Source organism: Pygocentrus nattereri, chromosome 26 (assembly GCF_015220715.1).
Source record: "Pygocentrus nattereri isolate fPygNat1 chromosome 26, fPygNat1.pri, whole genome shotgun sequence".
Taxonomy (NCBI): Eukaryota; Metazoa; Chordata; class Actinopteri; order Characiformes; family Serrasalmidae; genus Pygocentrus; species Pygocentrus nattereri.
The window spans coordinates 31,304,635-31,328,943 of NC_051236.1; the positions used below are offsets into that span (position 1 = coordinate 31,304,635).

The 24,309-nt window shown below is 38.7% G+C and overlaps 1 long non-coding RNA gene across 1 annotated transcript; it reads left to right on the top strand.

Annotated features, from left to right (window-relative positions):
• The first annotated feature begins 11,539 nt into the window (after positions 1-11,539).
• On the top strand, positions 11,540-14,227 carry LOC108443832. Its single transcript, XR_001859181.2, has 2 exons — positions 11,540-11,732; positions 13,676-14,227. It is a non-coding gene; the product is annotated as an uncharacterized LOC108443832 (long non-coding RNA).
• Positions 14,228-24,309: the final 10,082 nt, after the last annotated feature.

Here is a 24,309-nt window from a genome sequence, read left to right on the forward strand (position 1 = left end):
TTGCAGGTATTCAGGAGCAAGACCATGTAGGGCTTTATAAGTCAGTAAAATGATTTTATAATCAATACGGAATTTAATAGGTAGCCAATGAAGTGATGATGGCACTGGACTAATATGCTCAAATTTTCTAGTTTTAGTGAGGACCCTGGCTGCGGCGTTTTGGACTAGTTGGAGTTTGTTTAAATTCCTGCTCGTACATCCTGACAGTAGCGCATTACAGTAGTATAGCCTAGAAGTAATAAAGGCATGTACTAGTGTTTCTGCATCACGAAGGGATAGGGCATTTCTGATCTTGGCAATGTTGCGAAGATGTAGAAAAGCTGTCCTAGTGATGCTGCCTATGTGTTGATCGAATGATAAATCTGAATCTATTATAACGCCGAGATTTTTTGCTGCTAGTCCAGGTGCGGCTGGAAAGTCGGCGAGATTTAAGATTAAATCTGGTAATTTACTTCTTGCTAATTTTGGACCCAGAAGGAGAACATCTGTTTTGTTACTGTTTAATAGGAGGAAGTTGCATGACATCCAGCCTTTCATGTCTTTTACACAGTCCTCCATTTTCTTTAACCTGTATTGGTCATCAGGCTTGGCTGATATGTACAGTTGAGTATCGTCTGCATAACAATGAAAGTTTACGCCATGATTACTTATAACTGTGCCTAACGGTAACATGTATAGTGTAAATAGTAATGGTCCTAATATAGAGCCCTGCGGAATTCCAAATCTCACTTTTGAATAAGTGGAAGATAAATTGTTTACCCTAACAAACTGATAACGTTCTGATAGGTAAGATCTGAACCATGATAGGGCCGTCCCTGTGACTCCAACCATGTTTTCTAACTTTTCTAGGAGAATATTGTGGTCTATTGTATCAAAAGCCACGCTAAGGTCAAGTAGCACTAAGAGAGATATGTAACCTTGATCAGAGGCAAGAAGAAGATAATTAGTTATCTTAACTAGAGCCGTCTCAGTGCTATGGTGTGGCCTGAATCCAGACTGAAATTTTTCATATGGTTCTTGTGTAGATATGAACTAAGTTGTTGGGCCACAGCTTTTTCTAAGATCTTAGATATAAACGGTAAGTTAGAAACAGGCCTGTAATTGGACAAAACGGTGACATCAAGATTTGGTTTCTTGATCAGAGGTTTGATAACAGCAAGTTTAAAAGCTTTGGGTACATGGCCCAGACTAAGGGACGAGTTTACAATAGTTGAGATAGGGTTTATAATAACTGGCAGTACTTCTTTGAGTAATTTTGATGGAATTGCATCGAGTGTGCAGGTTGTGCAATTTGCAGAAGAGATCATCTTCTCTATCTCCAGCTGTGGGAGTGGGGAAAAAGTTTCCAGACTCTTTTCTACAGCTGTGTTTTGTTCTATATCAGCCAAGTCAGATGGCAGCAAAGCTGGATTTGAATTTGATACTGTGGGTTGAATTTGTTGTCTAATATTATCAATTTTATTATTAAAGGAGTCCATAAAAACTTCACTGGTGAGAGTTGCTGGGATTTCTGGTTCATTACCTGCCTGATTTTGTGTGATTTGGGAAATCACATTAAACAGAACTCTAGGATTATACTTATTATTCTCGATCAGCGAGGCCAGATATGCTGAGCGAGCTTCAGTGAGAGCATTTCTATACTCTAAAAGGCTGTCCTTCCAGGCAGTGTGGAACACTTCTAGTTTGGTATGACGCCATTTCCGCTCTAATTTCCGAGCTGTTTGTTTTAAGGTCCGGGTTTTATCGTTGTACCACGGGGCGAACTTTTTCTGCCTTATTCTTTTTATTTTAAGTGGGGCCACATTTTCTAAGGTGGATCGTAAGGTATTTTCTAAAGAATCGGTTAGTAAATCTAGTTCAATTGGGTCTGATGGAGTGGGTTGATAACTCTGGGAGATTTTCTATAAATTGTACGGCGGTAGATGGTTTTATTGTGCGCTTTGATGAATAACGAGGGGACGTATATATGTTATGGCTAAATCGTAGCTCATATGAAATTAAGTAATGGTCGGAGATCGCTGTGGTTTGCAGTAAGATATTAAGCTTGTCTATGTTAAGACCTAGTGTCAAAACTAAATCTAATGTATGACTACAGTCGTGTGTCGGCCCTGTTACATTTTGGGTAAAACCAACAGAGTCTAGGATTGAGGTAAATGCCCTTTTTAATGGGTCGTGTACCTTCTCAAAGTGAATATTAAAATCTCCTACAATTATTACTTTATCATTACACACAGCCAGGTTTGCAGCGAAGTCACTAAATTCTTTTATAAATTCAGAGTATGACCCTGGTGGTCTGTAAATGTTAAATAATGAGAACGCCTTCTTTTTTGTGACCGGATTTGTGACGTGTATAGAGAGGACCTCAAAGGAAGTAAAAGTGTCGCATTGTTTCTGACTAATATCGAGAGTATTTTGGTATATTACACAGACTCCACCTCCCTTGCCTGTTAGTCTTGGCCTATGTGCATAATTATAGCCTACAGGCGTGGCTTCATTTAAAGCTAAATATTCATCTGGTCTAACCCGTTTCAGTAGGACAGAAAAAGTCAAATTTATGATCGCTTATAATTTCATTTACGACGACTGCTTTAGAGTTTAATGATCTTATATTAAGTAGTCCAAGTTTTAGATTGAAGGTGTTAGTGCCATCATCAGAACATGGATATATGTTGATAAGGTTATTTAAGCGGACTGATTGAGTTTTTCTGTGATTAAATTTAGTTTTAATTCGGGGCAAAGACACAGTCTCAATAAGGTTAATCTTGGGTGACGCCTCAAGGCGGATCGCAGACGGTCGGTTTAGCCTGTCTGTCTGCGGCCTGGTCCCGGCTCTGGATTGTCAGCAGCGGTTTACACTACTCTCCCGACTAACTAAAAGACTATGTGCTATGCTGCACGAAAGTAAGGCAGCACCCTCCCGCGTGGGGTGGACACCATCCCTACCTATAAGACCAGGCTTGCCCTCAAATCGTAACCAATTATCTATAAAGCCCACTTGATTTTCGGAACACCACTTGGACATCCAGCGGTTTAACGCCGTAAGCCTGCTGTAGGCCTCAGCGCCGCGCCGCATTGGGATGGGGCCAGAGCAGATTACGGCATCGGACATCGTCTGGGCCTGTTTAACCACCTCTCTAATATTAGCCTTAGTTACCTCAGACTGCCGCAGACGGATATCATTGGCCCCTACATGAATGACTATCCTCGAATATCTCCTATCAGCTAATCTAAGGTTGCCACTAATGTCCGGCGCTCTGGCTCCCGATAAGCATCTAACTGTAACCGCTGGCGCCCCTAACGGAGTAGCTAACTTCACGTGTCGAACAATCGAGTCTCCTATGACCAGAGTGCTTTTAACAGGCTTCACAGTGGGCGCTTCACTGAGCGGGGCAAACCTGTTTGACACGCGAATGGGAGGAGCGTGGTGTTCCGGTGGGTTAGCTTTGGCCTCAGCGTTAGCATTAGCCTTAGCTTTCCGGCTAGACCGCCAAGTCGTCACCCATTCGCCCCACTGTGAGGGCTCTGACGCCGGAGTCGAAGGGGTGCTAACTCTCCCTAGGGTACCGGGGGCTGCTAACGCTGCCTCTGGCTGCCTATCCCTTAATAATCCCCGGATACGCACTTCTAACTGGTCGACCTTCTCCACCAAACAGCTAACTAGCTGGCACTTAGTACAAACGCTATCGCTATCACTAGAGGCGGAAAAGGGCGTTAAGCTAAACATGCCACACTCTGCGCAGACGAAACAACCAGCAGAAGCCATGATATTTAGCCACTTACCGCTTCTTGTTGATTTAAATGCTGATAGCACAACAAACTTTACCGCAGTGACGCGCTCTCTGTCGCTCTCAGTCGCTCGCAGTGACGCGCTCTCTGTCGCTCTCAGTCGCTCGTCTTTACAACTTTAGACTTGCAGCACATACAGTACATATATACTTATCAGTAGGGAGCCCTCAGGGCCTTCCAGAGAAAGACTGATGATTAAAAATACATCCATCCATCCATCCATCCATCCTGTCTGTAGTTTTCATCTAATTGTTACATAAGGAAATACAGCCAGTAATAATGATTTTCATTCTGCCAGTCTTTTTCAAATTTTTAGTTAATTTACATCTCTCACATCTCACATTCAATAAAAATATAAATTGGTTTTGGTGTATTTAATCAATTTCAATGAATACTTTTTAGTATAAAAGTTAACAATTATAATGAAGGCTTAGATCTGTTGCATTAATGCGGACACAATATGTTGTGCCATATATCACTGAAAAGCTGCTATAGAATCTAAATAGAATATCAAAATCTGCCTCTTTGTGTTGTACTAATGATCATAATTACAGTAATGTAGATCTCATGTAATGTAGTAATGAAAATACAGTAAAGTTCTGAGGAATATCACAGGTCTAACGCCTGTTCTTAAAATATATTTTTTTTAGAGTTGTGCTGGATTTGTGTTAGAATTACCTGAAAAACATTTCATAATAACAGGGCATAGTTTCTTTACACAATAAATCAATCAAGCAATCTATTCTGTAAATACTTTTTCTGGAATGTCTACAAAATGAAAATTTTACTTAGCATCACCCAATGGTTAGATTTTTTTTAATGAAAATGTATGCACATTTACAAGCTTATTTGCATATCCGTGTAGTAATATTATTTTTTCAATATTAGGTTTTAATTGGAAAGACAATGGTTTAATTCTTGAAATGCCTAATGGAAAATTGAACAGGAGCTGGACTGAAGGCCTTTTAAGTTTAGACTAACTAACAACATAATTAGGAAATGACAGTGTAACTAGCCAATCCTGTTAATTGGTTCATCTTTCTAGATGTAAGTCTTAGATATGTCACCACTTGTGGAAATTAAATAAAATGTCACTGAGTCTAAGTGGTGGTCTAATCAGGTTTCAGCAGCAGGTGCTCTTGACTGGGCTCTTAACTGAAATAGTCACTTTAAAACTGCAACATACAAGGTAAAATATATGTAAATATCTGTTAAAGTTTTAAAAAAAATGCTCTGTTTTTTCAAGCATTAACAACCATTTGTCACTGTGCAATTAGACCTCTGCATTTAACCCATCCGTGCAGTGAAACACCCACATACATGCACGCTAGTGAACACACACACTAGGGGGCAGTGAGCAGCCCTATCCACGGCACCCGGGGAGCAATTGGGGGTTAGGTGCCTTGCTCAAGGGCACTTCAGTCATGGACTGTCAGCCAAGGGGATCGAACTGGCAACCTTCCGGTTACAGGGCTGGTTCCCTAACCTCCGGCCCACAACTGCCCACTGACTTCAAATGCTAGTGTTTATCACCTTAAATGGCCAGGGTCTACTGGTGGTTTTTACCCACTTCTGTAACCAAAGAATAGGTCCACAAGCTTACATTAATGTCACTGTAGTTACTGAATAATATGATTTGTGTAACAAAAGAATAAAAAAAGTGACAAGAATGAGATTTTAAGAGATTAATCTATAATGGCCACAAAATGTACACCAGTGGAAGCTTAGCGCTTATATACTATTAGAAATCGAATTTGAGGTTAATAAATGCAATACAAACACACAAATTTTCTAAGTTGCTTGTACTTCTGGGCCATGAGAGGAGCTAGAGCCTATCCCAGCAGTCAATGGGCAGAAGGCAGGAAACACCCTGGATAGGTCACAAGTACAAGTACAAATGCAGTACAATAATACATTTTTGTAAAGGTTTAGCATGCAAAAAAATGATTGCATTACTATTAACTTGGTTTTTGGTTTTGTTTTGTTTCTTGACTGAATTTAGATATTTATGACCTGAACTAAATGCTTATTATCAATTCATTTGCTCTGGTAGTAACCAAAGCAGTGTGCTCCTTCTCAAAGCTGCTATTTCTGGTGTTGGAAAATGTAGCTGTGTCCATTCTGGGAATGAAAGCTCAAAACTACTTTGAGCTATTCAAAAGGAATAATTCCTCCTGTTGGTTCCTTTTACAGGATATGAACACAAACAACAGGAAACACACTGACGATGAGAAATAACCCTGCTTTTTTCTTTGCATCCATTTATAACCTGTTTGAAGGTGTGTCTTAATTTGCTCGTCTATAAATATTAATGACACGCCAAATATAGAAATGTTGCTGCTCATTCATCAATTGTTCTTTTGTGCAATCCAGTTTAAAATTAAGTTTAAAATGGTGAATAAAGGAAGTAGTGCGATACTCTTAAAAGTTGGAACTTAAAGGTGTCTGCTGCTAATAAAAGGCAGGATGAGATCTAGGACAAAGGATTATTGCTCTTTGTGGGAATCCCAACCCTTCCCTCATTTGCCCCACCATAACACTTTAGTTTCACCATGTTTGAACACTTTCCACAAGCACTTGAGAGGGAAATTTGTTCTGGGACATTTGTTCAAATGTTCTGGAATCTAAAGGCAAAGTTATTCTCTGTGGAGAAGAGAAAATATAAATAGTGTGTATTTGTATGCTTGTTTTCATACATTTTCAAGACAAAAAGCCTTAACAGCACTGATGGACAAAGTATACAAGCCCATTACTTTAAAGAATGTACAAGCACCTCTTAAAAAGGTTGCTCAAGTAAAAGTTTAAGCTCTCTATTTATATTCTTTTCAAGTAGGTATTGGCTTTTAAACCTATTCACAGATCAAATATAGTAAAGGTACTGTAAATTATTCTTGCTGTTGTAGAAAAACTGTAGTTACTGGTGCAAATTCTGTGTAGTAATAATAAACTTAGTAGTATGTAATGAGCCTTAGCATACTTTGTTGAACTTGTTCTAATTTTTATTAACTTTTATAAGTTAGTATTTTATATAGGGTACAGTCCTTTAATGTTGCCCACCTAAACTTTGCACCTCTAGTTTTATTTTAATTAACACAGTCTAAATGAAGAAGACCTATGTAGCTGCAGTTGTGATAAACAAGAGTTTTAAAAATAGGCAAACCTTCTAGTTTATTAAAAAATGGGCAGTTTACATTTTAAATATTTCAGAATTATACAGTTCTTGTTTTGTTAAGTCTTACCTGCTGTTGTAAACCCACAATCCAGTTTACCACACAGTGCTTTCCCAGCAATGCAGGTCATACACAACTTTTTTAGTTTCTATATGAGTGAATTATGACAAACACATCAGCCAGTTTACCTTTCACTAAACTGCATCCTCTGGGTTATTGTCAGACAAGAAATGGAGTGTTCCATTTCAGATATGTAGCAGTAGTATCTCCTTTAAACCAGCCATTAGGGGTGTACTTTGTGTACTTCTGGTGCCGGTCCCAAGCCCGGATAAATGGTGAGGGTTGCGTCAGGAAGGGCATCCGGCATAAAACTTGTGCCAAAACTATCATGCGGATCACAAATATGATTGCCATACCGGATCGGTCGAGGCCCGGGTTAACAACGATTGCCTCCGGTGCTGCTGACCAGCAGGGTGCCGGTGGAAATTGGACTACTGTAGGTCGAAGACCATCAAAGAAGAGAGGAGGAAGGTGGGTTAGAAGGCAGCGAGAGAGAAGGAAAGGCAGGAGTGTGAAGGTTAGAGTAGGGACTCTGAACATAGGGACAATGACTGGTAAAGGCAGAGAGCTTGCAGACATGGAGAGAAGGAAGGTAGATATTCTGTGTGTCCAGGAGACCAGATGGAAAGAAAGCAAGGCCAGGAACATTGGAGGTGGATTCAAACGGTTCTATCATGGTGTAGAGAGGAAGAGAAATGGAGTAGGGATAATCCTAAAGGAACGGCTTGGGAAAAGTGTTCTGTATGTAAAGAGAGTGTCAGACAGGATCATGGGCCTGAAGTTGGAGGTTGATGGTGTAATTTTGACAACCACAGGTTGGTTGTCAGTTAGAGGAGAAAGAGGAATTTTGGAGTAAGATGGATGAAGTGATAGATGGTGTCCCTAGAGAGGAGAGATTGGTGATTGGTGCAGACTTCAATGGACATGTTGGTGAAGGGAACAGAGAGGATGAAGAGGTGCTGGGTATGTATGGTGTGAAAGACAGAAATGCGGAAGGTCAGATGGTTGATTTGACCAGTAATATGGTCATCTAAACTAATTAATCCAGGTCCCCAAAATATCCTCTTTAATTTTCAGACTAGTAAATGAGTAAAAACAGACTCAACCACCAAACTCATTGGGCTTTCAGAGGTGTAGGCCTCATTAAAGTTGTCATACAGTTGTTATACAGTTGGATTTCAGTAAAAGTTACCTTATGATTGATTTGTTTCCATTTGAAAGCACCATGTACTTTAGAAAATCACATTTTCTCACATTTCAAAGTAATGAGGACACATTTGCACAGAAAATAATTTTCACTTTGACATGTAGGGGAGTAAAATATTTGTGAAATAAAGTACAGATACTTCAAAGCTACTTAAGTACAGAAATGAAGCACATGTACCATCAGACAGGTACAGGCATGTACTATGTTACAATCCACCGCTGCTTTATGTGGGATATGTGTGACCTCATGTCCTAATGATGTATATAAACAAACCTGTCTGTGTAAGTGTATTTTCTTCTTTATTATGAGCAAATCTCCCTAGTCTGATGAAAACATAAACATTTTGTTTCTTGTAGGGACATTTGGCCACTCTCCACGAGGAAAAATGCCCTTCCAAAATTGCAGCTTTTATTAGATAAAATCAAAAAGGGGACAGAACTGATGTTTCAGTCTCTGAGGTTAAGATCAGGTTCAGTTAGGTGGGGCACAGCAACGTACACACACTCATACTTAAGAACATGGAAAACCCTACAAAGACAGGAATACACACGTATGACAATGCGTAAGTGTGTGTGCAGGCCCCAATGAGAGCCAGAAGTGCTGGTGTGTTTCCTCTGGAGTTTGTGGAGGCTGGGAGCAGGAGGTTAGGAGTCAGCCGGAGGACAGTATGACAGATCGAGGAGAGGTGAAGCAGGGGTCAGCACAGCAACGGCCATTTCCTCCCTGATCCCTATCTTTCCATTACGCAGTGCAACACCTGGCACTAATACACACACAAGTTTGTTTTTAAACTTTGTCTGGCCATGTGTTATATATACTTAGGTACGTATTTGCAATTAAATATGTTGTTATTGCAATTATATATATATATAGTATTAGATATATGTACAAAACTATATACAATAATAAGATGCCCCATATGTCATATATATATTTGTAAGTACCTATATGTAATAATAATGTCCTGTATGTATTACATAGCCCTGCGATGGACTGGCGACCTGTCCAGGGTGTATCCTGCCTTCTGCCCGAAGACTGCTGGGATAGGCTCCAGCACCCTCCTCACGACCCTGACGGAGAAGCGGCTTAGAAAATGGATGTATTACATATGTACACCTAAAAATAATCCTCAATTTAGCTTTCAAAACTAAAAAGAGGTCTTATGGCTATTTTAGTTCTGTTTGTTTTTTTGTTTGTTTTTTATAAAAAAAAACTTAATGAAACAAAAAAGATAAATAAAAATCTGTTTTAAATGTTCAAACATCATGAAAAAAATTCATGTTTTCACTACCATCATGTTGATATGTGTACCCACAATGACTAAACACATACTCAGACCCTTAAATGACATGCTCATTTATCTACAGGGAACACAATGCACATTCTCTCATGCATCATACACATATTTAAACAACAACACACACAATGAATGGAGCCCAATCACTAGCAGGTTTAAAAATCCAGCCATATACGTGTGTCTTTGTCTCCTCATAACCTTTCTTTGATTGTGTTGGTGTGTTTTTTCTCTTCAGTTTAATCAGGCTGGAACTCTCTAAAGACAGATTCAATTATCCTCCACACCTGAACACACAAAGCCCTGGCTGCTGCATTGTTGCTCTAAGCATCAGGCTGGCTAATGGGAAATATTGATTTAAATTTTCTCTCCTTTAGTTGCACACATTTTTTCTCTCAGCGGCTTGGCTCTTGGCTCCATTCGTAGGCAGATTGGATCAGAATCAGAAGTGGAATGGGCATTTATTTCATTCCAAGTTTATTTCCCTGCGGAGCGGCGGAGGATGATGTGAGCTGATGTTTAGAGCACATCATGCTGATTCACACATGCATACACACACACACACACACACACACACACACACACACAGCTCCATGGAAATCAAACTCTGGCCTGTCCATGTTGATGATACATGCTCAATAGCCATGATAAAATACATCAATAACTCACAGTGCTTACTGAGACTGACTCTTTACTTAAAGAGGCAAGCTGATGTCCAAAAATGTAACACTATTGCAGAGAGAGTTATCTTCTTTGTCGAGAAAAATTAAACGCAAACTTAAAAATAAGGGTCAGATTAGAGATTATGCCCATACAATATAAAACTGAATGAAATAAAAGAGTTTGCTGTAGTATGTGAACATTGCTAAAGTTTCAAAACAAGCAGATTGCTCTCAGGGCTAAACAGTCCACGTATGGAAACAAAGCTATAAATACAGCCTATTTTGGTTTTGCTGTTTTTGTGATGTTAGCACATACACTCACCGGCCACTTTATTAGGTTCACCTGTTCAGTTGCTTGTTAACACAAATAGCTAAACAGCCAATCACATGGCCGCAGCTCAATGCATTTAGGCATGTAGAGGTGGACAAGACAACTTGCTGAAGTGCTAACCGAGCATCAGAACGGGGGAAGAAAGGAGATTTAAGTAACTTTGAATAATGAGGTATGGTTGTTGGTGCCAGACGGGCTGGTCTGAGTATTTCAGAAACTGCTGATCTGCTGGGATTTTCACACACAACCATCTCTAGAGTTTACAGAGAATGGTCCGAGAAAGAGGAAACATCAAGTGAGCGGTCAGTTGCGTGGACGAAAATGCCTTGTTGATGTGAAAGGTCAGAGGAGAATGGGCAGACTGGTTCCAGATGATAGAAAGGCAACAGGAACTCAAATAAACAACCAAAATCTCTGAGGAATGTTTCCAACACGTTGTTGAAAGTAGGCCACAGAAAATTAAGGCAGTTCTGAAGGCAAAAGGGGGTCCAACCTTTTACTAACAAAATACCTAATAAAGTGGCCAGTGAGTGTATATCTGCCTGTTTAGCCTAAAGCAGTTTAGACTTGCCCATTCAGGCTGAAGCTATAAGGAACTGCTTTTTTGCTATACACATGTATATAGGTAATCTATATACTTCTAGTGGTCTAAAAGTAACATTGTTACTCAAGCAAGCCATTTATTTTTAAGAGATAAAGAGAGGTCTGGAAATGATCACATAAAATAAATAGTTTTTTAGTTAGTTTTCAGTTTTTAATATAAAAACCCACACTGACATCGTAAGGGACCCTCAAGGACAAAAAAATACAAATAAATGTAAGTTACTGGCCTCAATGACGTATTATTTAGACTAACCTTATTTTTTACTCTGTTTTGTCTTATCTCCCTCCTTTTCGTCTTTCCACTCTCAGTTATTCTGTCTTTCTCTTACTGTCTTTTCTATATCTCTTTTCTTTATTGTCACTTTCTTTTTCATTGTGCTTCCTTTCTCTGTCTCTTTGTCTCTCATTTGCTCTTTCTAACTCTTTCTAACTTTCTGTGCTTTCTTATGCTATTTGTCTCTCACTTTCTCTCTCTATTTCTTTCTCTCTCCCTCTCTCTCTCTCTCTCTGTAGAGTCAGTAATACGTGGACATTAGGATTCAGCAGTCCAGCCAGTGGAGAGTGGAGTAGATTCATCATGATCCATCCCTACACTGCTACATTGTCCACACAAATGAGTGTGAGAAGATCAGTCCATAAATCTGACCTTCACTCGTTTAATGAAGCTCAGATTCTGCAGCCACAGAAGGCATCCACTCAGATTCTGAATCCACACATTTACAACCACCCATCATATCTGACTACACAGTATGCACGTGCATGTCGATTGTAATTTCAGATTATGGTCTCTTTACATGCACACGCACACACACACACACACACACACACACACACACACACACACACACACACACACACACACACACACACACACAAACACTGCACTTTGCCATATTGATGGGTGTTTTCCTTTTATTTATACACTTTGACTATTATACTATTATACATAAACTGATTTGTATTCTACACCCATACATTATTCTAAACTACACCTAAAATTAATCCTACAGTACACGTAAATTTTATTCTATACCACTTGTAAACCTAATCTTATTCTACAATTAAACACACCTATATTAAACCTAATCCTATACCGCACTTATACTACATCTAAATCTAAGTTCAATACACCTAACTCTTATCCTTTGCAACTCTGAAAATTAATCTTATGCTGCATCTAAATTTAATCCTATTCCTATACTACTCATAAACCTATACTAACCTTACATTAAACTTAATCCTATACTATACCTAAATTGAATCCTATACTACACCTAAACTTATTACTACACCACATCTAAGCCTAGTCCTACTCTACAGCTAAATTTTATTTTATACATCTACACTTAATCCTATTTTACACTTAAAGATAATGATATACAGCCTCTAAACATGTTCCTGTTCTATGCCTAAACCTATACTATGCCTAAACCTAATCCAGTACTACACACATACCTTATGCTAAACTACACATAATATAATCCTATATTAGCTATAAACTTAATCCTATAAAACACCTAAATTTAATACCTACATTACACCAGAACCTAATTCTATACCATATATAAATCCAAGTTTATACCTAAATCTAACCCTGCACTACACCTTCACCCAGTCCTATACCACACATAAACTTAAACTTACACATACACATAATCCTGTACCACACCTAAATCTAATCCAAGAAACATAAAAACATAAACTTTTACTACACCTAGACCTAAGCCAAGTCTACATCTCTCTCTCATTCTCATTTCTGTCTCTCTCGGTCTCTCCCTTTTTCTCACTCCCTGTCTCTTATCATATTTATGGGGGTTTTCATCATTGATCTCTATGCTATCAATATTATGCTAACCCTACCTTATACTACACTTATACCTAATCATATACTAGACTCAAATCTATCCCTATATTACAGCTAAATCTATACTACACGTATATAAAACCTAATTCTTTGCAACACTTACACATATTTCTATACCACACAGCTTTATTTCTTCTTTCCGTGAAAGTTCGTCTTTCATATTTTTCTTTCACTAAGCAGATATTTCAGATTTAGAATTGTGTCTTTTTGTAATGTCTAAAATTGCTCATTTAAAACTGGGTTTATATTTATATAGGCTGCCCTGCAGAACTAATGTCACCTTTGATATAGATGAGCAAAAAAGTAAAGTCTAGAAAAATATCTAGAAAAAAAGTCAAAATAATTGTTGATTATCAACTCAGTCTCACACTAAAACTGTGAGAAAAATCTGTGCAGTGAGGTCAAATTCTTCCAAGAAAACTCTTTCAAACACACACCACAATTATTGCCCGAGATAATGGTGCTTGTATAATGACGTGATTTTCTATAATTCATTTATGCATAATGACAATGTTTATGTCCTTCCTAAAAGAAAACAACATTCATATAGTAGTAGGGGCTCATAGTCATGTAAGTATAAATGCAATAATAAATATTTAATTGTTTGCACATGTTCTTCCTAACAAAAACTGAATCATTAAATTCTCTTCCTTCTCTCTCAGTCTCCTTCATTCTTTCTTTCTTTCTTTCTCAATCAGTGGGGCATGCAGGCTCCTCAGAGTGCCATCATACCTGCCTTTCCTGCCGAGGCCCATCAGAATGAGGGGGAGAGAGAGAGCGTGGAGGGAAGGAGGGATGGAGGGATGGAGCGAGGGAGGAGCTGCTGATCTCCTATCACGCGTTCAGAAGAGCGGAGCGGGCGGAAGATTGATGACACCCTCCGGAAGAAACAAAAGATGGGCGCATGGCGGGCAGCCGCTCATGAGCCCTGATAGACTCGTCTCTTAATAAACATCACTGATATGTCAGCCACGCCGTGTTTCACTCAAAGCAGCTCACTGCACCGGGGAGAGAGCCAGAAACACTCTCACACACTCACACACTGCAAACACACATACACAGCAGACCCACACTCCAAATATGAATACACAGTGGAGGGGCATTCTGCATATTTCTGGGCCTTGTGCAAAGTCTCTGTGGACCCCCTTTACAAGTTTTAAAAGAATTACAACTACAGATAAGCCTATATGAAAAAAAGATATAGTCTTGTCTAGTCCTGTCTCACTGAACATTAAAAAAGTGGCATTAAATTTGCTTGGTTCAAATGTCTATAAAATTCCTTCATGAAAAAATAAATATTGGCAAAATAAACAGGTAGAGACTTTTACATACACTGAAAAATATTGTAAGTGTTCTCTCTTGGGCACACCTTCACTGGATATAAATGTGACCAATGCTGCTGATAGAAAAGCACAACAAACCTGGAAAGCGGAGTATGTTCCCATCGAGTGCATTGGTTCGTTCCAATTCATCAGCAGCAACGGGTTATGAAAACATATACTAGACAAATACAAATGATACTGGGCTGCCATAAGTAGAAGCTGTGGCTAATCAAACACATGGATATACACCTACCGGTCAGTTATATAGCTATTTCAATATTGTTATTTTATGAAGTGCCTTTTGCACAGCACACCCACATGCACATACAGAGTCAGATGAAGACATACTATCATAAAAAAAATCTAGGTATCTCTACATTAAATCAGCTTTTTGCAGTGGACTGATGATGATTATTACTTGCTCAGGGTTTCTGGGCAGTCCCAGCATATGTCTGACTCTGCTGCTTATAAACAGAGTTTAAATAAATTATACCCTCAGGCAGCAACTTGACTGCTGAGATGTTTTATAATAAAGTTATTATATGAGAATTCACACCTGTGGCCAAGGCTCGTCAATTTTCACGATCAAAATAAAGTTTAATGATAGAAAGTGTGCTTCTTTCTGCACCACATTAAGATACTTAGAAACAGATATATGACGGTTATTCTGTAAAACCAAAAATAAGAGTTAATTGGGGAAGTAACGTTGCACAAGATAAATAACTGCATATATTTGAAAGTGCATCTGTATGAAGCCATGAGCTACAGTATAAACAGAAGGAGCATGATTTGGGAGCAGGAAAACGCTTTCATAGCTCATTTTGGAGACATAAGTGTGAAGAATTCACCAGAGAATGGTGGATATGTGACATTATTTCAGATGGCAGGGAGATAGTAGAGAGAGATGGTAGAATCCATAGAGAAACCAAACAGCCTACAAAAGAAGAAGGAGAAGAGGGGGTAAAAAAATGAAAACATTTTACTGCAAACTCTGCCAGTTTTATGGAGTCTACTATTTACAATATTCTGTATTTTCACAGCAAAAAACGGTTGTATCTGTCACAATTCTATCTCCCAGACTCGCCCTCTACACTGTATAATGCCTTGTTAAAGCCAGCCGTGTGTGAAATGGTGTTTTGAAATAAATGAAACCGACCAGGAAGAGCCAGAGAGGGGGGAATATTGCCGTGTCAAACTGACAGGCAGGCAGTGAGAATGTAACAAGTGCCATCATCTTAAGGAAAAAGCGGATTAAATAAAAAACCCTGCGCATCTCTCCCTGGCTCATATTGACACGTCGACGCCAGGGCCATTCTTCATTGTCTCATCAAGACAAGGCATTATGGCGGAGCATCAGATATAGAGGCCCTAGCGTAAAAATGTTGGGTGAAGATTTTACCCCCCTCCTCTTCTTTTCCTTTATGTGGATTTCCCACAAACCCCAGCAACCCATAGAGGGAGAGGAGCTGTCAGGCATAGTTTGAAAAGGAAGATTTGGAGAAAGTTTTACAGGAAAAAAAACAAAAAACAAAACAAAAACTGAGACCGACACACACTGTCTGACTCTTTTTGCCCGCCAATATGTATTGAACTCCTCCACCCCCCTCCACAACCCCCAGAGGCTGCTCTGATGTCTATCCCGCTGGTGACCCTGTGACCTATGTATTGTTAATCAGTGAAATTTGTCGGCAGCTCAGATGAAGCTGTGATCAACGTTTTAGCAAAAATTCTCCTAAGGCAAAGTGCCATGCTTGACACCCTCTTTCATCCCTCATCTGTTAAATATCACACTCCTAGCAAATGTGACAGTATTGTGAATCAATGCCACCAGAGATGGAATAATTGGACCTCTTCTCTTTAAAAGGCCCATTTTTTTTCCTTTTCACACAAATGGCTCATTTTTATAACCACAATGCACAGCGACCTCTTCATCTGCTTCTTTTAAAGTTGCAACTGCACACACATACACACACGCATACATAAAACCACTCAAGCCCACAAAAACAAAGCCCAACATTATTCTTTTCATATGTGGAAGCGGGTGGAAGCGGCTGGACAGCCTGGTAATTAGACAGAGAAAATCATAGATCATGTCTTTAACCTGGAGAGCTTGTATATCTTTAGGGGTCGTTAATTTTAAAAGAGCACCATTAACCTGGGGTGAGGTGAAAAAAAGAGAGTGAGAGAGGGCAGAGCTTTATAAAACAAACGCATGCAGATGTGACCAGGGGGATGGGAGGGGGATGAAAGAGAGAGAGAGAGAGAGAGAGAGAGAGGGAGAGAGAGAGAGAGAGACGGATGGCTAGCTGCGTACTTTCCTCTCCTGCTCTCTGACTGGGCCCTGATCCTTTGTTAGGTGTGAGTGTAAATCATTAAAAATCCCCAGCTGTGGGAATTGCACAATGATGTAAACCAGTTGTTTAAACCCCAAACTCCTCGGCATGAGTATGAGGCGTCAGCTGCAATGCTGTCACATCAAAGGCCCACTCCCAAATTTAACACCCCCGTCCCTCCGCAAACAAGATGCATTTTGTAGTGCAGACATTTGTTTCAAAAAGAGGCCCTGTTGATTGGGAGTGAGAGACTGAAGTGAGGGAAATTAAAACTTGATGACTTTAAACATGCCCTTGGTGCAATAACGCCTTTGCAGTGAATCAATTCTGCCAAAAGAGACTCAATGCAGTTCTAACAGGCGGAAAAACACTACAGTATAATGCATTCCAGTATCTCTGCATACTACTGCTTCTTAATTACACCATGCTACACTGCAGTGTATTTGCAACAACTAGCAGGTTACAGTCATTATATCAGATCTCATATACATATGTTGCATATCTTTTATGCAGGGGGAGAACATTTTAGGCCTTTAGAGGAGGCCTAATGATTTCTGGGAACTAAATAATGCATGACAATAATTATGTGTTTATTTTTATTCAATAGAAACATTCTTGAATTTAAAACTCCACAAGTATTACAGCACTAATCCTTGTTCCTTGTCCAGAAAATGTAAATGGAAACACAAGGGTTAAATTATTAAAAGGCCAAGTGGAAAATTGTCCAGTCAGAAATAGTTTTTCTTTGTGGTATCTGGGTAGATATAGCTAAGCGAGCTCTTCTAAAAGAATCATCCTTTTTGATCTTCAACTGGTGGGACCCATTTCATGAGACAAAACATCACTCTAAGCCTTCTGGAAGCGCAAGATATGTCACAGACTGAATATGATTGGCAGCCTAATCAATCGGTTGTTAGAAATAGAAAAACATGGTGGTAGCTCTACACCAGAACTGCTGAAATATGCTGCTAATATGAAATATAAGCTAATATGTCTATTACAAGCTTCAGGTAAAACATGGGCCCTCAAATGTCTGTGTTTAATCTAGAACTGCCTTTTTCAGTTTTATCTCACCCTAAACAGTGCAGCAGCTACACAGGTGCCAACAAATTTTCTGTTCAGCCTTAAACAATGCAGCAGCCTTCTGGTGACTAGATGTGCCAGCACCATTTAAGGCGGAAGACATTAACCTCAGTCTTGTCAGAAAGTGTCCATGTGCATTGCTGATTCTTCCATTTTGGACCTATTGACCTGATAAATAAAATAAATCTTCTAATTTATTGTATAAAACATTGTTTATTGTGGAGTTATGCACACAGAGAGCTGGTTAAATCCAAATATCACCAAAGTTGTTTTACACAAATGTTGTTTTATTATTAAAACAGCACTATGTAAGATTTGTTAAAATTGAAAGAAATTGCATTACTGAGTCAGGAAAAAAACAGGTGTTTGTGACATGCTGGGAGTCACTCTGTAAAGCCTGAAATAATGATTTAGAATTAAGTAAGATGTGGAGTTTTTCAGACTACCTCATACATCTTTATACATTCATGTGCAGGCTTAAAAAGAAAGTTTGGTGACCTTCAAGTCTCAAATGCAAAATCAACATTATACTGATGAAGATATGATAATAATATCAGACATTTACGTGTCTTTCACCAAGGTTTGATTGAATTCTCTTTGAATGCTTTTTAATGTGGTTGCAATCATCAGATTCATCCACTCACAGAAGGGGTCTGAACCACAACGAATGTTACAAACTGTTCTGTTGCACATTGCATGCAATTTCCATCAGAGAGGTCTCCAAAATCCTCAAATTCTATAGAGTGCAGCTTTAACTTGGCTTGTAAATCACAACAAAAAATATGACTCTGAAATTAGGTTAAAATGACTAAAATCATTTAATGTGTCATCTTAAGAAGTGTTTGACCCAACACTTAAAACACATAACAGTTACATTACTCTACTTAACTGACATTTCTGTTATTTTTGCTTACACAAATAACTCACAAATAACTGACTTATAAGTAGCTTTTATATCCTCATTTACATAAATGTAATTCTAGTTATCTTTCCAAAACATTTATGTCTCGTTGAGGGTAATCTGAACCAATCAAACCCATTTCTTGCGAAAATGCTTTGACTGAAGGAAAAGAAGCAGTTCAAATTTCACAAGAAATGCTAACATATGAAAATTATTGGTTCCTGGGACATTCTGTGTTCAGGAATGCGTACATTTCTTTTGAGAAAATTCCAGGATGCATGAGGAATCTGAAATCTTAAAGAAATATTCACCATGATTACTTATTTAATCATTTCCCTACAAAATGACAGACTTCTATTAAGGAATGTCACAAAACATATCGCACATTATATGAATGACATGATATTAGTGGCTGCAAGTCTAAAACCAAAACATGCCTTAAAACTGCAGGTCTAGAACTGCTGCTGGCTTTCTGCAGATGGATGTATCTCCAAACATGTCTAACTAAAGAAATCGCCGTCCGCTGAGAGACCCTGACCCCCTTCTTTAACTGGTCACTGCTCAGTGCTGTGTTTCTGAGGGAGTATAAATATTTTTTTCTTCGTCCCTGCTCAGCGAGCGGTTGGTTTGATACTTCCCCTGAGTTTACAGCCCTGCAGTTCAGCAGAGAGAACCCAATAGTCCCAGTGGGAGGTTGCGCAGGAGGCTGCTGATTGCTGTTTGGCCTTTTCTGTCCTCCAGCCAGGCCAGCATGTCACATTCAAGAGGTTTATTTTCCTACATCAGAGACCAACGGGACCATTCCTCACCCAGCCAGTGCAGGCCCGGCATCAAGGGATCATTTAGAGGGGCACTGTCCCACTAGCTCCATCATCATGCCCCCGTAAACAGTACATCTAACCCTTACGCATTACTTTGCAATGGAACTATACAGATATACACCTCTCAACTTCCTTTGTTTCTTGTCATACTCATCATTATTTCTTAATGTTGATGCCTTTAAATACACAATGTTTTCCACATGCAGAGTCATAGTTACAAAAGCTTTGTAGTCAGCAACATAGTTTGCTTGTTAGCCAAAAGTGGTCACTTTACCATCACACCTATATGCACTTGTTGGCCACATTCCATTCCAAAACAGTATTATTTGAGTTGTGGAGTTACATCCCCTTTGTGGCTATAATAGCCTTTAACTTTTCTGGGAAGTCTGTTAGCAATGGGTATGGGTTGAAACATCTCAGGGGTGTCCTCATTCTTTTAACCATACCATGTGTTTTAGTGTCCTCCTTTCCTCCACTGTAATAATGGAAAAAGTGCAATCAGTGGTTGCAGATGTGAGGATGGCCTATATTGAGGAGGGGTGGGGGGGATGGGCGCAACAAAATGATGATGAGGATGCCAACAAAAAACAGGTAGCCAGTGTCATCCATTGAAAGATATCTAGTTAAGCTAATAAAATGGGGGAATTCTTTTAGTATTAAATTAAACAATATGAGATCAATAAGGCTATATTACATGAACAGACTGGCTAGAGAAAAAAGATTCTATACAATATTATAAAAAAGTTAGATTTTTTTTAGGATTTATGGTTCTAAATATAACCATTGCTTTTGCAAAGGACCACTGAAGAACATTTTTAAGTGTGAAGCTAAATAACATTTTTGTTAATAAAAAATACAACAATTAAATAGTGGACATGTTTTTACCACCATATTTCTAAACCCACCACCCCCCTTGATTTATTTAGTTATTTTTTAAATTTGCACCCCTGTATATAAGCAACTGTTTACAGCTTATCTGTGAAAGCAGAACTAAGTTGGCCATAGAAATATAAAAAATTACTATTGACTGCTGAAACCACACTCCTCTTCGCCATGATAATAGGTAAGGTTCATTAACAAGCTGAAACTTGTTTCAGAAGTGCCAAGGCTTCAAGGGATGTTCATGTCCACCTTTTAGTCAAAAACTTCTGAAAGCACATAAACACTGTATTATTCCTAATTATGTTTTTTGTGTGTTTTATTATTATTATTTGTACTGTGACTCAATCCCTTCTAGTACAGAGGGGTTTCTGTGGACATAGCAGGAGAATTGATGTGTTCGGCTAAAGCAGCATGTCTCTGTGCTGGAAGACAAAGCAGCCCAAAGGAGGTTGAACAGGATTAAGTTGTTTGAAGTGAGAAGCCCCTGACTGAGACCACAGTAAACAGCATCCATTCAGTGGCTGTACCATAGCATTCATCACACACGGCCAACAGTCCCTCGGGCACTCCCACATATGCACACAATGCCATGACACATGCATGTCCAAAACACAACCAACACAGTGAAACCCACACAATAAGTATGTACCCACAAACAATACCATGATACATCCACATAAGCACAAATGCGCAACACATAACCCATAAAAGCACACACACTCTTAAAAAAGGAACAGGGTTTACCTTGAGCACTTGCTGTACACATACAGTATATGTGAAAGTGCCTAAATGGCAAGAGAGAGAAAAGAAACTTCAACAGTGTATTTTTCTTTTACAGATAGAGAACTGTAATCATACTCCTTGTTACTATCCATTTCAACTCTAAAGATGGATATTTACACAATTATCTACAGTTTAAGCAAAAAGCTTTCATCACATAAAGACATTTACTTTTAAAACAACTAAAAGCGATTTAGCTCATTTGGAAATTAGTCATACACAGTTTACAATATTAGTTCTTCATTTTGAAGGCAGGCCAGCACTTTTACATCTAGAAGGGACATACTTTAACAAACTCAGTGGTTTATGTATATATATATATATATATATATATATATATATATATATATATATATATATGTATATATGTATATATATATATATATATATATATATATATATATATATATATATATATATATATATATATATATATATACATATATAAGCCCTCACAGTGCTTACCATACTGCCCCCTGCTGGTTAGTCTACAGTCCAACATCAGACCTGAGAGGAGAGAAAAAAAATAATTATGGTGCCTAATTTATGTATAGTGTGAATTTCAATCTGTTATAAGAGAAACTAAGGCTGAAAAGCAAAAACTCCCTAAGAGCATGAGGAAGAAACAATGACAAGTTCAAAATGAGTGTAGGGCGGGATTACGACTTGCATAAATTGGAGTTAATGGTGGCTTTGCACTTATGATGTTGGGCTGTTTATTAACTGAGTCTCTGACTGAGCTGCAAAGAGCATATGAAAAAGCATCAACTTGCTGAATGCTTTGATTTAAAAGAACTCACAGGAGACACAGAAACCTGCCAAAGCAACAACACATGACCCTAAAAACTGATACATGCCCAAATTTGCCAAGTTTTTTCCATCTATGAAGAGGATGAGAATGATCCACCACCCAAATAGTACCTACTCTGTGAGAGTCAATGCGGGGTCCTGACCACTGAAGAACAGGGAAAAAGGGGGCTAACAAAGTATACAGAGAAGTAGATGAACTACATTCTGTAATTATAGAACTACAAAGTACACATATATAGTAAGTGGAGCTGATAAAATCGATTATTTCATATTGCTCCCTCAGTGAAATCTGTCTTTCATTCAAAAAAAAATTTGTTTGATATGTTGAATGTCACTTTTAATGAACGGCAGGAGCTGCTCCTACTTTTGACCTAGAAACATGATTTGGTGGAGCTAATTAAGGTCTAAAATGAAAAGCAGTTAGGAAGCATTAATTAGGCAAGCTCCCTTCATACGTCTCTCCGTCATTAATATTCTCCATTCAAAGCTTACCCTGTAATTGATATTGTGAAACATTATCTGGTCTATCTAAATCAAATGAAAACAGTTAATTGGCAGAGGTATTGCATTCAAGGTCCATCATTAAGAATTACATTCTGCAAAAACTCTTTATTCATTACTTTTCATGAGGAGGTAATTGAATTCCTGATGAAGAATTTGTGCTTTTTTAAATGGTCTTTTTCAATTAGAGCCCCTTAATTGAAAATATTTTTTCTCCCCCCCAATCCAATAGCTCCTTACACTGGAGGAAAATAGTTCAGTATAAGGCAGCATTGACTCCTGACACATGTCAGACATGTTCCCTTCACACACTGCTGTATGTCAGCAGAATCACAGTTGAAGCCGTTTAATATGACTGACTTTGACAGTGTCAAAACAGAAGGGTGCAAGAAGCCGTCGTGTTATGGCATCTGAGTCGATTTTAACAGACATGTGGCTAATATGGCTGTACACGTAATGTTCTGTCAAAGAGCAAACAGTTCAAATCTGATAAGATCAATTGAATGATGTGTGATAGAAACATATAAGGACATGCCCAATGTGCTCTATGAAACACTCATTGAGGAAAAGAGATATTCAGAGACATATACAATATTCAGAAACAATAATGTGTGTTCCTCTGTTTGTGAACTGTATGTAAAAGATGCTGTGCTAGTGTGTTTGCGTGTGTAGTGGTGTTACTAGGATTTTATGGGGCCAAAATAATAATAATAATAATTTATAGGCTTCTCCATATAATAATTATCCTAAATGAGTAAAAGAGACAATGTAATTTGTTTGTAATGATGAGATGCGCTCAAGGCATTTCACTAAATCCACTAGCATTTAAAGCTAATCAAAATGTTTCCTGGGGCACTGGATCTCTATAAAGAGATAAAAACACTGAAAACAGTAACACATTGAACGTTTACTTGATTTAAATTTGAATAAAGTGAATTCAAGTAATCACTTCTATCAGTGTTTCATCTCATAAAAGTCATAAGCACACAAGCAAACTCTATATAACATAAGAATCAATAAGAATAAACATAAATACAGTAACAAGCATCCAGAAATGCTTGTTTTCAAAAAGTATCATAGTTGTATGTGTACATAGTTATGACTGCATTTAGAAGAATCATGGGTTGGTTCTAGACTGTGGTTCCAGACATCTTATTCAGTTTAATGACTGGCAAACCTTTAATGATAATCAAACCTGGTATTAGATGATAACTACAATTAACACTGGGCTTCCTCAATGAGAGTTAGAATACAGCCAACACATTGGCACAGTAGTGCAGTGGGTAGTGCTGTCGAGAAGGGTCTGGGTTTGGTTCCCCGACTGGGTGATCAGGGTCTTCTCTGTGTGGGGTTTGCATGTTCTTCCTGTGTCAAAATGGGTTTTCTGTGGTTTCCCCCATAGTGTGGATGTATATGTGTGCTGGCCCTGCGGGGGACTTGGCAGCCTGTTCAGGGTGTGTTGTGTCCAATGATAGCTGGGATACACTCCAGCCCCTCGTGACCCAGAAGGATAAGCCATTAAGAAAATCTGTGTGTATACTACAGTACTCTACATACGCTAACTTAAATAAACATACACAGATGACGCAGACTAAGACACACTTGGGCACACTACAGGAAGGTAAAGTGTAAATAATATTTTTTTTTTTTTTCTGCAGAAAAGAGGGGTTCTCTGGTTTTCCCCCCACGGTCCAAAGACTTGGAGAAAAAAGGAGGACAAGGAGCTAAATACACACGAGCATATGCACACTTGAGTTCTGTAAGTGCATGTGGGTGTTTATGTCCTTGGAAGTGGGCTGGGAAGGATCTATTATAGCTGACCTTATCATAAGCATCTTCGGAGGTTAACAGCTATTAGTGATCGAGGTCAGGTGTCACCAGCCACTCAAAACACATGAC